Source organism: Carya illinoinensis, chromosome 15, assembly GCF_018687715.1.
Source record: "Carya illinoinensis cultivar Pawnee chromosome 15, C.illinoinensisPawnee_v1, whole genome shotgun sequence".
Taxonomy (NCBI): Eukaryota; Viridiplantae; Streptophyta; class Magnoliopsida; order Fagales; family Juglandaceae; genus Carya; species Carya illinoinensis.
In genome coordinates this window covers 19,141,816-19,156,092 of record NC_056766.1, presented here as the reverse complement: position 1 = coordinate 19,156,092, position 14,277 = coordinate 19,141,816, and the positions used below count along the sequence as shown (strand labels likewise).

The window sequence follows — 14,277 nt, the reverse complement described above, 5'->3', positions numbered from 1 at the left end:
TATAACAATATAACTAATACTAATATATAGCTATACTAATAGTCTACTATTAAAACTATTATATAGTTATACTAATCATAAATCCATGATAACTAAATCATTACAAGTCTATAACTATATATATTTAGTATCAATGTAATATTATATTCTTTAACGTATAACTATTAACTATAATATATAGTACTAGTATATATATTAATATATTAACATATTATAAAAATTATAGTATAAATTATAATATATCATATATATATATTTATAATAGTATTAGTGTAGTTAACTTAATATATAAAATGTTAGTATTAAATCACTATAACTATATAGAGTATTAGTAATAAGAGTATTATTACTATTATTTAATATAGTATTACATATAGTATTACTATTATTACATAGAGTTATTAGTTATAGTATTAGTACTAGTGTATTATTAGTTATAGTAAAATAAGTTAATAACTATTACTAATTTACTATATACTAATAAACTAATAGTATTAGCATATTACTAATATATATATAATAGTATACTATGTGTATATATATTAAATATATCACCATATAATTATATAATTATTAAACAAAATGCCCCTAGATTCAAAAAATAGGAAAAAAAAAAGGAAAAGAAAAGAGAGAAAAGTCATAGAGTGGACTGAACAGATCGAACCGGTCCTTAGGGCGTTTGGTCCGGTCCAGGGTGAAAAAATCCTAGACCGAATAGGTCTGATCCAATCTGAAAAACCTCTCAAGATCGGACTGAACCCTCTGGAATAGTGAGAGCTGGAGAAGGGTTGTCGGTAGAGGGAGAAGATGATGTATTAGGGTTTGTCGAAGTATGAAAGGTGGGAATGGACTGAGACAATGCACTCGGGGTGGGTAGGGATGTGGGAAGGGATGGGCCAGTGGGCTAGGCTTTATAAGACAGAGTATCAAGGAGAGAAGAAGTATGAGGGGACAGCTATGTGAGGGATGGGCCAGTGGATTTGGGCTCGAATGGAAAGGATACTTCTTTAAAGATAACATTCCTTGAAATATAGACTTGGTCTGTGGGTAGACGAAGGCACTTATAGCCTTTGTGTCTGGGCTATAACCTATGAAAACACATAGTTGAGAGCAAAAGTCCAACTTATGGTGATTGAAGGGCCTTAAGTTGGGCCAATGAGTGGACCCAAACACATGTAAACTTAAATAGCCAGGGGCATGGTCCATCAAAGTTTCAAAGGGAGACCTATTATGGAGGACAGGGCTGGGCATCTTGTTTATTAAATAGATGGCAGTTTGGAATGAATTGACCCAGTATTTCAATGGCATAAAAGCATGAGAAAGTAAGGATAAACCGGTTTCGACAATGTGTCTTGATTGAGCTGAAATATTACATATTTTAGCTATTTAAAACCAATGTATTTTAAATTCATCATGACATTATTATTGGTTTTAAATGGAAAAATGGTTAATAAGAATAAATACAAGTTGTGATTTAAATTGATTAATAGTATGAGTTTATGCTTAATTTTATAACTTGAGATTTAATTGGATAATGTTTATTCATATGCATATTTTATCTTATTTAGAAAGCTTGGTATGAGATAAATTTTGTGTGTGATCCATATGTTAAACTTTTTGAATAGATTGGAAGTCATTAACACATGCATGACTCAAAACAATGAATTTTGGCTTGTAGGTCCTATACACATGGCATGGAAAGATATATTGAATTGTTGACCACCTCTAGATTGACGAGTGTCGTATGCATTTCATCCCACCAACTCAACCCAAGTCACTCTCATCAATCATCCACCACCTCTTCCGTTCACACTCAAATAAATCCACCAACTCCTTTCCAACCCACAGAAAAATACTTCTTTTGTCTTCCAAGTGGTTGCATATCACATGAATTTAATCCATTCACATGGCAACAACCTCACATGGCAACAACTTGGCAAGCTGAAAGAAAGAGCTGAAATGTGATCCCATAGAAGAAATAAAAAGGTGTCGTGCATTACTTGTGGAGTTGGTGGTGATTATTAATGAAGAGCCGTGAATTGGAGGAATGAGTTTGCAACTTGGGGCAGCTATTTATATATATATATATATATATATATATATATTGCTGGATGAAGAAAAGAAAGGAGAGATGCTGTGCTTGACTTGTGAAGAGAAGTCGGCTGGAGTGAATTGTAGTTGGGGGAGTTTGGCGTCGACTTGATATATATATATATATATATTGCTGGATGGAATGGAGAAGCACCGAATTCAGCCATCTATATGTGTGTGTGTGTGTGTGTGTGTGACTGGAACGTGTTACGTAGAGAGGCAGGGACGTTAGAGTTAAGTAGGAGAGTTGAGGTGTGGTCGGTCAGCTGGAATTGAGAGAAGTCGGTGGATGCTTTAGAGTTGAGGTAAGTCGGTGCTTGAGTCATTGAACAAAAGAAAGCAGTCATGATTAGAGAGAAACGTGTTCGGTGCATGATTTGCTTGAGCTAAAGTGTGAGTGTTGTGCTGGAATTAATTGAGAGAAGAGAGAAAAAGAAAAGTCGGTGCTGGGGGTTGTTTTGATTTCATTAAATCCGTTTGCTTGGAATTTTCTGGAGGTGTGAATGCAAGAGGCGGCTAGTAAGGTGTGAATGCAAGAGGCAGCTAGTGAAATGTGAAGACATGTGGGGCTGGAAGAGAAAAATAAAAATAAAAGTGAAAGGTGCTTGGTTTGAATTGAGAAACCAATTGAATAAGATGAGAGAGGAGAAATCGGTGGAAATTCATTGAAGCTTGACATGTATAAAGAATGAAGAAACATGTGTGGAAAAAAGAGCTAAAATTAAGGAAGAGGTAGCCGAAATGAAGAAAGATAGAGAGCTGCATGTGATGTAGTCAACAATTAACACCACCGAAAAAGGAAAATGGAAAGCATGAAAAGAAAGATACATGCAAGCTGGGTCAATGTTTACGGCAATGAGAAGCTTTCAGTTGAAGGAGTGAAAGAGTCAGTCGTGGGTGCATGATTGTGTAATAATAGGTGGGGAATTTCCAGAATTTGAGAGATGAAGAGGCGTGATTGAAGGCTTCCACCAAATTGGACATCATTGAAGTCGGTGGATTGGCTCTTAAATAATGGGTGCAGTCCGAGGGACAAGGAGAACTTTCTACTTTGTTATGTTCTTTCTTATATTCTTTAAATAATTGGCTCTTTCTTGTGTTCGGCAGTTTGTTTTTCCTTTTGGCTTCAATGCTTTGTTGTTTTAGAATTTTTATTAAGTGTATTAAGAATTGTTCTAGAATTTTATTTCATGAAGTGTAATACCTTAATTTCTTTCAAGTGTGCTAGTTTGTTTCATGAAACGAAGGAATTGTTTTAGAAGTTTTCATTAAATGTGCTACCTTAATTTATTGCAAGAAGGGTTCGGTTGAGAGCTTTTGTTTTTGATTTTTTTGAAACATCATACGTGGGGAGTAGATGAGTTGTTCTAGAGTTTTCATTAAAGGTTTGGAGATTAATTTTCAAGAGTGATACATGAGAAGTTGTTTCTTTTTGCTTTAGATTTCAATTGAATGGTGAAGGGGAGTTTTCGTCTAGACTTTTCATTCTCTATTTTATTTAACTTCAGTTTAAAGTTTATGGAATACTTTTGAGACTTTTTGGCTTAGAAGTTTGGGTAATTTATTTGCTGTTTACTTATTTCATGTTATTTATTTTTCTCACTTCCTTAAGCCTTCATTTAATAGTGATTACAATTGTTATGTGTTATTTTGAGAATTTGTGATTTAAATACAAAGATGAATTCTAGAATCTTGGTTTTGGGCATTTTCAATTTTTAGTTCATGTTTTGTCAATTACTTTCTAATTTAGTTTAATTCTTAATTTAGCTTTATTAATTTCTGAGTTTAATCTATTAGTCATTTACATTCCAATCCGACAATCAAAATCTAAAAACATGAATCTAGTTCATGACTAGTACCCTTTTTCATCCATTGCACATACCATCATTTTATTTTCTCTTTGTGAAGTTTTTCATTTTTTTCAACGAATTTGATTTTTAAGTAACTTTTCCTGAGGAGACGATCTAGGAATTTATTCCTAATTATTATACGACATCCTCCTGCACTTGGGATAGCATTAGTGCTACTCATTTTTGAGTGAGTCATGTCTATGGCAACGCTCAATGCTCCCATTTTGGGGATGAGAACGGGGGCAAGTTATACAATGACTAATACCCCAACTTTGTAAAATACGACGAAAAGGATGAAATTCCTCTCCATCAATTTGGACAAAGACAAAATTTTTAGAAAAAAAATACTAACAAATTGAAGAAATGCAATAATGAGAGAAACATCAAATTTTTCATTCATTGGAATAAGCCAAATAAACTTGGAGAAGTCATCTAGTATAGACAGATAGTAACGACAACCCATTGAAGATAAACAGGGGAGGGGCCCTATACATTTAAGAAAATAAGCTGGAAAGGCCCAGTGGACAGTAAGGGGGAAAGGGGGTGAAGAAGACAGTGGGCTTTAGCTTGAGAGTGGATCGAACAAAAGGAAAACCTAATATTATTTGTGGTGGGAAGCTGAAAACGTTGGAGAGTGAGCTAAGTAAGCGAGAAGAAGGATGTCCTAATTGGTGGTGCCATTGTTGAGGAGGGGTCTTGGTGTCAAGATAAGCTTGTGAAGCTGAGGAAAAAGGTGTTGTTGGATCAATGGAATGCAAGGGTAGAACGTATAGACCATTCTCAACGAGACCCCGAAGTAGCACCGTTTGGGAACATAAATCCTTCACAAGAAAAAAACCAGAGTGAAATTCAAAGAAAACTCCATTGTCGAGGCAAAATTGTCTAACAGATAGTAAGTTGCTAGAAATCCAAGGAGCATGAAGTAGATTGTTTAAAAGAAAATTGTCAGAAGGAGATTAGAGTTGAGGTGAGCCAACGTTCTAAATGGGTAGAGAAGACCCATCTCCAATGCTCACTTGGTCGAACTCCTGATAAGACATAGAGTCAAGATTGAGGGAGGATAGCTTAGGGGTGAAGTGGCTAGTGGCAGTCGTATCAGGGAACCAGTTAGCTGGGTGAAGAGTTTGAGCTAGAATTTGGGTGAAGTGTGCAGCCAGAGAAGAAGGTGCAAGGGGCTAAAGTGAGTGGTTGAAGCGATGGTAATAGGAGATAGCCGTGTGGCTTAATTTTTGACAAAGCTAACAAACAGGTTGTGAGTCATTGTGATTGGTGAAAAAATTGGAGGAAGTAGTGTTAAGGTCCCCTGAGTTGTTTCTACCACCATCACTCCCACAATGACCACCTTGGGAGAAACCACCATGGCCATGAGTAGGGGACCTAAGTATAGAGGGTGTTTGAGTCACTATATTATTTGCAGAAAGGGAAGAACCCATGAGCAGAGAGTGATTCTGATGAGACAATCAAGATTCATGGTTTAGTAAATAGCTATAGATCTGATGTGGGGAGAGGGAATCAAGACGGGTAGTAAGCGAGGTGACTATGGACTCGCAATCAGTTCCAAGTCTAGTAAGGAGATAAACTGAAAATTCTTGATTTGTGAAGGTATGCCCAACAGCACTAATAGAAGATGCAAGTGTTTTAGCTTTGGTATAGTAATTCGACATGGATTCAACACCCTTTTTTAGGGTAGCTAGCTGGTATCAGGTATGCATGACATGAGCTAAGGATTGAGCTTAGAAGATATTTTGAAGAGTTGTCCACACTTCATGGGATGTATGGCAATCGAGTAATTGGGCAAGCACAAAATTGGAGAGAGAGGAGTTAATGGCTGAGATTATGAGCTGATCCTGTAAGAGCCAGCGGGTATATTCAGGGTTGATTTTATCATTTATCTTGGGAGCAGAAGAAGTGATGCAGGGGGATTCGAGACAGATGATGCTGAGCTGTCAGATTGCACCTTGATGGCGCTAAGATACCATGAGTTGATAGATCAGCACAAAGGCAGGAATTGATTGTGATATGTTCCTCGTTGGAGCCGTTTTGAGTACGTTTCAGTCTTTTGGCCATAACTTTGGCTACGAGTGTCGGAATCGCACATAAGACCCCAATTCGGAAAGCTCTTTTCGGCATGCACGCTGTCCACATCAAATTCTACTATTTTTCCCCTCTGAATCACTAGTTTTAGTTATTTTTTCTATTTGTGGTAATATTTCGCTTGTCAGTTAGGAAGTCATTTTAAACCCAATTTGGGCCTATTTTTTGCATATTGCTTATTTTATTTCAAATTTCAATTTGGAGTGATTTTTGAGATTTTGATATTTTTGACAAAATTCGGATAAACACGATTTTTTGCTATAACAGTCCAGCTTGTGGACTGATTTTCATTATTGCTTGATTTGATAATATTTAGTTAAACCCTAGAGACTTTTCTCTCTAGTTTTGGGCGATTTTTCTCCTGTAAATCATCTGTTGGAACTAGTCTGCAGGATAATCGCTATTATGTTCAGCGTCAAGAAGGAATAAAACCATCAACATATCCAAACAGTTGATGGCCCTTGAGGAAAGGCACAATTTGTGCCTTCCACAAAAGGCAATTTTGGATGGAGAGTTTAATAATGACAAAGTGGCAAATGAGGTAAGGGAGGAAGGAGTGAATGAATGGGAGGTTTTTTTTGGAGATGCCATGGAGGAAGAAGAAATACATGAGTCCTAGGCTCTAGATACCATGCTAAAACTAAAGGAAAAGAAATGCATGCAAGATGTTTGAAGAAATTCCAAACTCATCACAATCAATCAAATCTCTATGAAATTCCTCCTTTTCTCATTATCGTATGTGTACAATAGTCTGTCTATTTATAGAATACAAGGTATAACAAACACCACAGGTTATGCCACTCTTATGATGACAGGTGGCAAAGGGAATCTTCATTCTGTTATGGAAGCAGGTTCTAGAATGTGGCATTCTTCTTTTTCAGGTGCATGTCTGTTGGAGCTGGATTTATGCGTTCGTGCTGCTGCAATATGCTAAGGTGCCTTAATACTTTACAATCTAATATGTCACATCAAGACAAGTCACTTTATGGATTTATCTTTGTGTAATCCTTTTATAGTTAAAGTATTTCTCTATCAATTATTAATATATAATATCATAAAGTATTGAGAATTAAATAAAATTCGTCATTATCTAGTGACCTTATAGCATAATGACATTTGTTTAATTATCTTTCATGATCATGAAGAATGTTGGAGAGGAGAGCAAGTTCTTATGCATGCTCCTAAGTATGTATAATCACTTACTTAAAAAAAATTAAATAAATAAATAAAAATAAAAAATAAGATATGAATAAATAACTTATAAGATTGAATTGGTCGTTATTTTGAAAACTCAGAGAAATTTTATGTTATTCATCCAAATTATCATCAAATTATTCATCCAAACACCATCTTGGGGACCAAAAAAGAAGTCTCATTTTGCTCTATGCTTCTCACTCATATATCATCTGCTAAGAAACCCCCCTCTCGTGCTTTGAATATTCCTTGCCCAAATTATATTTTGATACTTGAACTTCAAGAAAATGAATGGAGTTATCAAGGGAAAGCTATTGAACAAGCTCAAGTCGATTCAACCTATTGGGTATCTGAAACCAGATCAAATTCTTCAAGTAACTGCATTATCAGGAGAGCATGCTAAATCAGTATCTCAAAGTTCAGACAGAGGTGGTCTGCAATGAAGTGGAGCCGAAGAAGGCAATACAAAGTGGTGTGATAGCACAAGAGCCTAATATTATCGATGTGGCAGAGCTTTTGAGAGACCTTGAGAAGGATTTTGATGAGATTTTGACAACAAAGAGAACATTGTGTAGCCAATGGAAGCAAAAGACCCAGTTTGTTTCCATAAAAAAGAGTACTTGCTGAGATCAGAGCCCGAATTTAGGAAAAACAGAGCTTTGAAACCGTCAGAATTGGGAACTGATATATGTCGACAAACCCTTTTATCAGAGATTGACATCTTGTCTTTCCGACAGCCAGACTTGAACTCCAGTAGCCTCTTCGACCCAAACCTACTTGCAGCCTTTGAGGAAGCAATGAAAAAGCATATTTGAATTAGTGTATCAAAGAAAATAGCCAGAATTGAGCAAGAGAGCCTTGGAAAGAAAGAAAAAGAAGATGAAGAGCCCCTATTAAAAGCATGTTGCATGGAGGAAGATGACCCGCTTTTAGGCTTCAAAGGGAAGTGCCTGCAGGGGTTACAGACTTGATAATCTTCTACATGACAACGCTTCAAGGGTAAGAAAGACATTCGAACAATGCCTAAGTATTCGCTTTCTTTTACAGAGCTTTCGGGTACTATTCTACAAGCAGGACGTGTCAATGCATATAGAGTTCAAGGAAGAGATGTGGAGGCTTTTGGACATCAAAGCACTTTTTCCGAGGCTTTTCATAAGGGGGAGATATATTTGTGGAGCTGAAGAGGTTTTGGCATTGCATGAGCAAGGGAAGTTCCGGCTACTTTTTCAAGGGGTCCTGATGGATAACACCAATGGTGCGTGTGAAGGGTGCGCCGTGTTGGAAATCCCCCAAGTGTGAAATGCCATTTGAACTTGCAGCCACCCACCCATCGAAAGTCCCTTCTCTGGCAGCAAATATTGACCAAAATTGCTATACCGAAAGTAGCCTTCCTCCTGGTCAAGAAGTGTGAGAGTTTGTCCCCTATGGCTTCTCCTTTTAAAGGAGATCATTTTTTGAAGATTAAAATCATCCTCATTGCAGTGAGCGATCGAGGCAGAGGGCTGTAGGCAAAGAGCATTTTGAGAGATAGAGAGCTTGTTTATGAGTGTTTGTAATTTTGTACAAACATATTGAAAATACTGAGTTTCCACTTCAGTGGACGTAGGCAAGTTGCCAAACCACTTAAATATTGTCTCTGTATCGTCTTGTGTGATTTTTTAGACAAACCAGAGGCGCAACATGTCAGAGTCCAGTTTGTGCTCTGCTTCAACTGCAATGGTAGCCACAAAGTCGTTGACAATGATGGACAGTCAAATAAGTGCACGGTGTGTAATGAGAATGGCTTAATTATATGCCCCTTTTGCTACTAGAAAACATTTGAGATTGTTACCAACTTTCTTGTGTATGTATTACAATTTGAGTGCCTATTTTAGTTTTGTAGTTTCTTTTTCTTTGATTGTTTTGAACATTCTTTCCATTCATCTATGGTGCTCTACTACATGCCTTGGCAAAAATCCTTTTCAATAGACATTCACTAGAATATAGAACACCTAATACAAATATAGAGTTATGGAGTATAAGGAAACTGAGCAACTGCTTTTGTATGTGATGCAGGATGACAAAACACCGCTATGTATTGAAGGACGAGAGGCAGAACCGAGTGATTGGGATATGAATGTGGAAGTGGTTCTGGATCTAGTTAACATTTCTGAATCCCTGAGGGGTACACAAGGGGTTCAAAATATCCAAGAAGAAGCATCGTTACTTTTGTAAGTAATTGTAGATGTTGAATTAAAAAGGATATTTGATCTTGTGGTAGATGGTGATCTTGGAACAGAGAGCGTCACAGGCATTAATGAGCAAATAGGGGGTCAAGCATGCTAGCCAGCTTTGGGTACAACCCCTATACAAGCAGTGCAATTACAGTATGGCAGTAATCAGGTAGTGAGGGAGGACATAGACAAAGAGTCATCAGAGTTGATCCAAATAAAGGAGGGAATGGCCAAGAATTTGGATGCTAAGGAAATTAATATGCAGGTTGTGGTAACTGGAGTGGGATGTGCTTTTGGTGATGGAGCCTAGTTTATGTAAGGAAGGATATGATATCGAAGGATTTGAAAATACAGAGAATGTAGTAGTGAACATAGATCATGAAATTGAAATGTCGATTGTAAAGTTGAAAAAGAAGAAAAAAGTTATAACCGCACCACCGAGTATGATCACTTGGTCCTCCAAACGAGTATCATATGTTAGACAACATTCTAGTTTGGAATGTTGGGGGGTTGGGTAGTTCTTTTTTACAATTATAGAAGAATATTTTTTAGACACAACTGGATGTACTGGCCATTTTGGAACCATTCACAGCTGAATGTCAAATTAATAATTGGGTGACGAAGTTGAAGTTTGCTAATTTCATGACTAACTTTCAACAAGAAGGCAAGATATGGGTTTTTGTTTTGAAAAAATGATGTTTCTATGCAAATTGTTTCCAGTACTAAGCAATAGATTTCTAGACTGTATAAAAAAGGTGAGGTTGAGATGCTGCTATTGTTTATTTATGCAAGTTGTTTCAATCTGGGAGAGTGCAGCTTTGGCAAGAGTTGGAGACAGTTCAAAGACAGGACATTCCGTGGGTGGCTGGGGTTGACTTTAATATTATTCGGTATGATAATGAGAAAATTGGTGGTCTCTTAAAGCCTCAGGGAGTTAAAAGATGATTTTAACAATTGCCCAATGAACTGTGGGCTCATGGAGATTCAAGAAGAGGCCTCAAGATACTCATGGTGTAATGGGCAAGAAGGGCATGGTCGAATATGGGCTAAGCTAGATCGGGTAATTGTTAATCAAGAGTTCATACGGAGTTACCCTGCTCCGAAAGTCATTATTCTAGCCAGAAGTACTTTGGATCGTTGTCCGCTACACCTTAAAATTTTAAATGCTTGAGAGTTTTATGGTCCAAGGCCTTTTTTCTTCCAATGCATGTGGACTACACATGAACAGTTTAGAGATATGATTGCAAAGAGTTGGGACGAAGCTACAAAATGCGATGGTCTCTTGAATTTGGCTACTAAGTTGAAGCGACTGAAGCATACTTTAGAGGAGTGGAACCACACTTCCCTTGGTAATATCTTCACTAATATTTCACGCTAGGAAGATCAGATCATTCAATTGGGAGGCAAGGTGCTTAAAATGGGTCATATTGAGGATAACAAATTGTTAAAGGAAGCTCGGAAGGGGTTGCATGATTGGCTTCATAGAGATGAGATTTTCATGGCTCAAAAGGCCAAGGCAAGATGTTTAAAGGAAGGGGACGCGAATACTAAATTTTTTCATGGTATGATTAGGAATCATAGATGGAAAGCATGGATTGGTCATATGGAGATGCAAGATGGTCATGTGCTTTAGTCCCTGGTTGTCGTGCATGATGGAGCAGTGGATTTCTTCCAGAAGCTCTTGCTGTCTGAGGATCAAAAAAGTGCACAAGGAGAAATATGTAAGCTTGTACAACCGGCTATATTGGAGGAGGAAAATTCTTATCTTGTCCATGTTAAATATTTTAACATGAATGTTAATAAACGAATATTCGATTTTATATGATTTACCATAATAAACAGTGATAAATAAATGCATACCTTTCTCCATCAGTTTGATGAAGAATTAGATTTGGCTATGAGGGACGGATCACCCTAGCAACTTTGCCTCACAAGTATCTCACAATGACAAAAGGCACTCTAATGTTGTAGGTGAGAACCCTTTAACCTCTAAGTGCTATTTATAGATTTCTAACCATAAAGAAATCTTAGAGTTTGTATCTAACTATAATTAGAGATACAAAGTTTTAATTTTATCTCTTAGGAGTTTTCTTATCCCGTTATCACTCATCTTTTATCTTATAAGTTTGAGCTATTTCAAATTCTATTAAGATGGGTGTGTGGGGCATAGAGTTTAAATAAAAACTCTTACATTCTGCCACTTGGCCCATACGCCCATAAAATAATATTTTCTGTTCATGGGTTTATTACAGGAAATTAACCATATTGCACAAATTCATTTCCTGAAACTTTCATAGCTCAAAGTATATTACATGAGTTCTATAATATCAATGTCAAATCAATTACCGATGCGAGTCATATTATATAATCAACAAATTCCCTTCCATGTACCATAACACCAGTAACCAATTTTACATAATCTTTAATTGGGATCATTAAGGCTAATACCGTGATGCCTTGGGTTCCAATTAATGTCTGTTGCAGACATTATCTTGTCATCATTCTTTCAAACCATTCAATGTACAAATAAGTGGAAAGACAAGAAAACAAAAACAAATCAACCATAATGGATATCATTCAGTGTTCAAAATAAAATACAACATCTACGAGCTCAATAACATGTTGACATCATAAGACCCATTTTGTCAACATGCTCTTTAAACTGCTTCGCTACTAGACCCTTCGTTAATGGGTCTGCTATCATAAGCGTAATACTAATATGTTCTATGGACATTGTTTGTTTTGGTACTTCCCCCTTGACACTTAGGTATTTGAGCTCCATGTGTTTAGCACCTTTAGAATACCTATCATTTTTGGAGAAAAATACTGCAGAGAAATTATCACAATAAATTCTCAGCGGCCTTTCTATAGAGTCGACAACTTTAAGCCCTGAGATAAAGTTCCTCAGCCATAAACCATGCACTGTGGCCTCAAAGCATGCCACAAACTCAGCCTTCATTGTTGATGAAGCAGTGATAGTTTGCTTTATACTTTTCCATGAGATCACTCCATCGGCTAGTAGGAAAACATATCCAGAAGTAGATTTCCTACTATCAGAACAACCGGCAAAATCAGAGTCTGAGTATCTAGTTACCTCTAAGTTGTCAGTTCTCCTAAAGGTAAGCTAGTAATCCTTAATTCCTTGCAGATATCGCAATACCCTCTTTGCTACTTTCCAATGAGACATCTCTGGGTTACTCTGGTAATGCCCAAGCATAACAACTACAAAACTAATGTATGGTCTCGTGCAAATCTGTGCATGTATCAAGCTCCCCACAACCAAAGCATAGGGGATTTTTGTCATCTCTTTACGCTCCCACTCAGTTGTAGGACATTGTGATAGGCTAAACTTATCACCTTTTGATATCGGAGTATCAAGTGATGAGCAACGTTTCATGCCAAATCTCTCAAGAACTCTTTCTATGTAACTTTTCTGAGACAATCCTAACAGTCATTGTTTTCGATCCCAGAGGATTTCAATTCTGATTACAAAGGACGCCTCACCCATATCTTTCATTTCAAAGTTCTTAGATAGAAAACCATTGGTTTCATAAAGTAAGCCAAGATCACTACTAATCAACAAGATATCATCAACATACAGGATCAAAAATATAAACTTACTCCCACTGACCTTTAGGTATATACATCAACGATGTTTTCTTTAAATCCAAAGGCAGTAATGGTATCATTGAACTTTATGTACCATTCTCGGGAAGCTTGCTTAAGCCCGTATATTGATTTCTTAAGCCTACATACTAGGTGATCTTTGCCCTTTTCTAAGTAGCCATCTGGCTGCTCCATGTAGACTACTTCATCCAAACTTCCATTTAGAAAGGTTTTTTTTTACATCCATCTGGTGTAACTCTAAATCAAAATGAGCTACCAATGCCATAATGATTCTAAAAGAGTCCTTTTTAGATATTGGAGAAAATGTGTCTTTGTAATCAATGCCTTCTTTCTTGGTGAAACCCTTAGCAACAAGTCTGGCCTTATGTCATTCAACGTTGCCTTTAGAGTCGCGTTTGGTCTTAAAGACCCATTTACACCCAACTCTTTTATACCCTTCAGGCAACTCAACGAGATCTCAAACTTGATTTTGATCCATGGATTTCAACTCTTCTTTCATGGCATTGATCCATTTACTAGAATCACATCTCTATAGCTTGTGAAAACGTTAGTGGATCTTCTCTTATCCCAATGTCAAATTCAGATTCTTGGAGATATACCACATAGTCTGCTAAAATAGCAGGTCTCTTATCTCTCTAAGATCTGAGTAAGACTATCTGTTCTGGTAACTCCGAACTTGGTTTATCAGTGGTATTATCATTCTGAGATGGTTGATCATTTTCTTGTTCCAATGTATCATGGTGATGATCAATTAGAGGAACCATTATCTTTTCTGAGGATGTAGGTATAAGGACATCTACTCGTACTTCCTCAATGATCACATCTCTAGGTTCCATTTTTCCACTAATTTTGCCAAGTTCAATGAATTTAACATTCTCTGTTTCCACTATTCTCGGACTGTGATTAGGAAAGTCAAACCTATACCCTTTGGATCTCTCTGAGTAGCCAATAAAGTACCCACTTACTGTTCTGGGATCCAATTTCTTTTCATGTGGGTTGTAAAGTCTCGCTTCCGTTGGGCAACTCCAAACATGCATGTGTCTTAAACTTGGTGTCCTACCAGTCCATAGCTCGAAAGGAGTTTTTGGAACTGACTTACTAGGAACCCAGTTTAAGATATAACTTGCCGTCTTAATGGCTTCACCCCACAATGACTTGGGTAAGGTAGAATTGCTTACCATACTTCTGACCATATCCAATAAAGTTTG

At 37.0% G+C, this 14,277-nt stretch overlaps 1 pseudogene; it reads left to right on the top strand.

The window, feature by feature from the left end:
• Positions 1 to 7,516: 7,516 nt before the first annotated feature.
• Positions 7,517 to 9,040, top strand: LOC122296735 (annotated as a pseudogene).
• Positions 9,041 to 14,277: the final 5,237 nt, after the last annotated feature.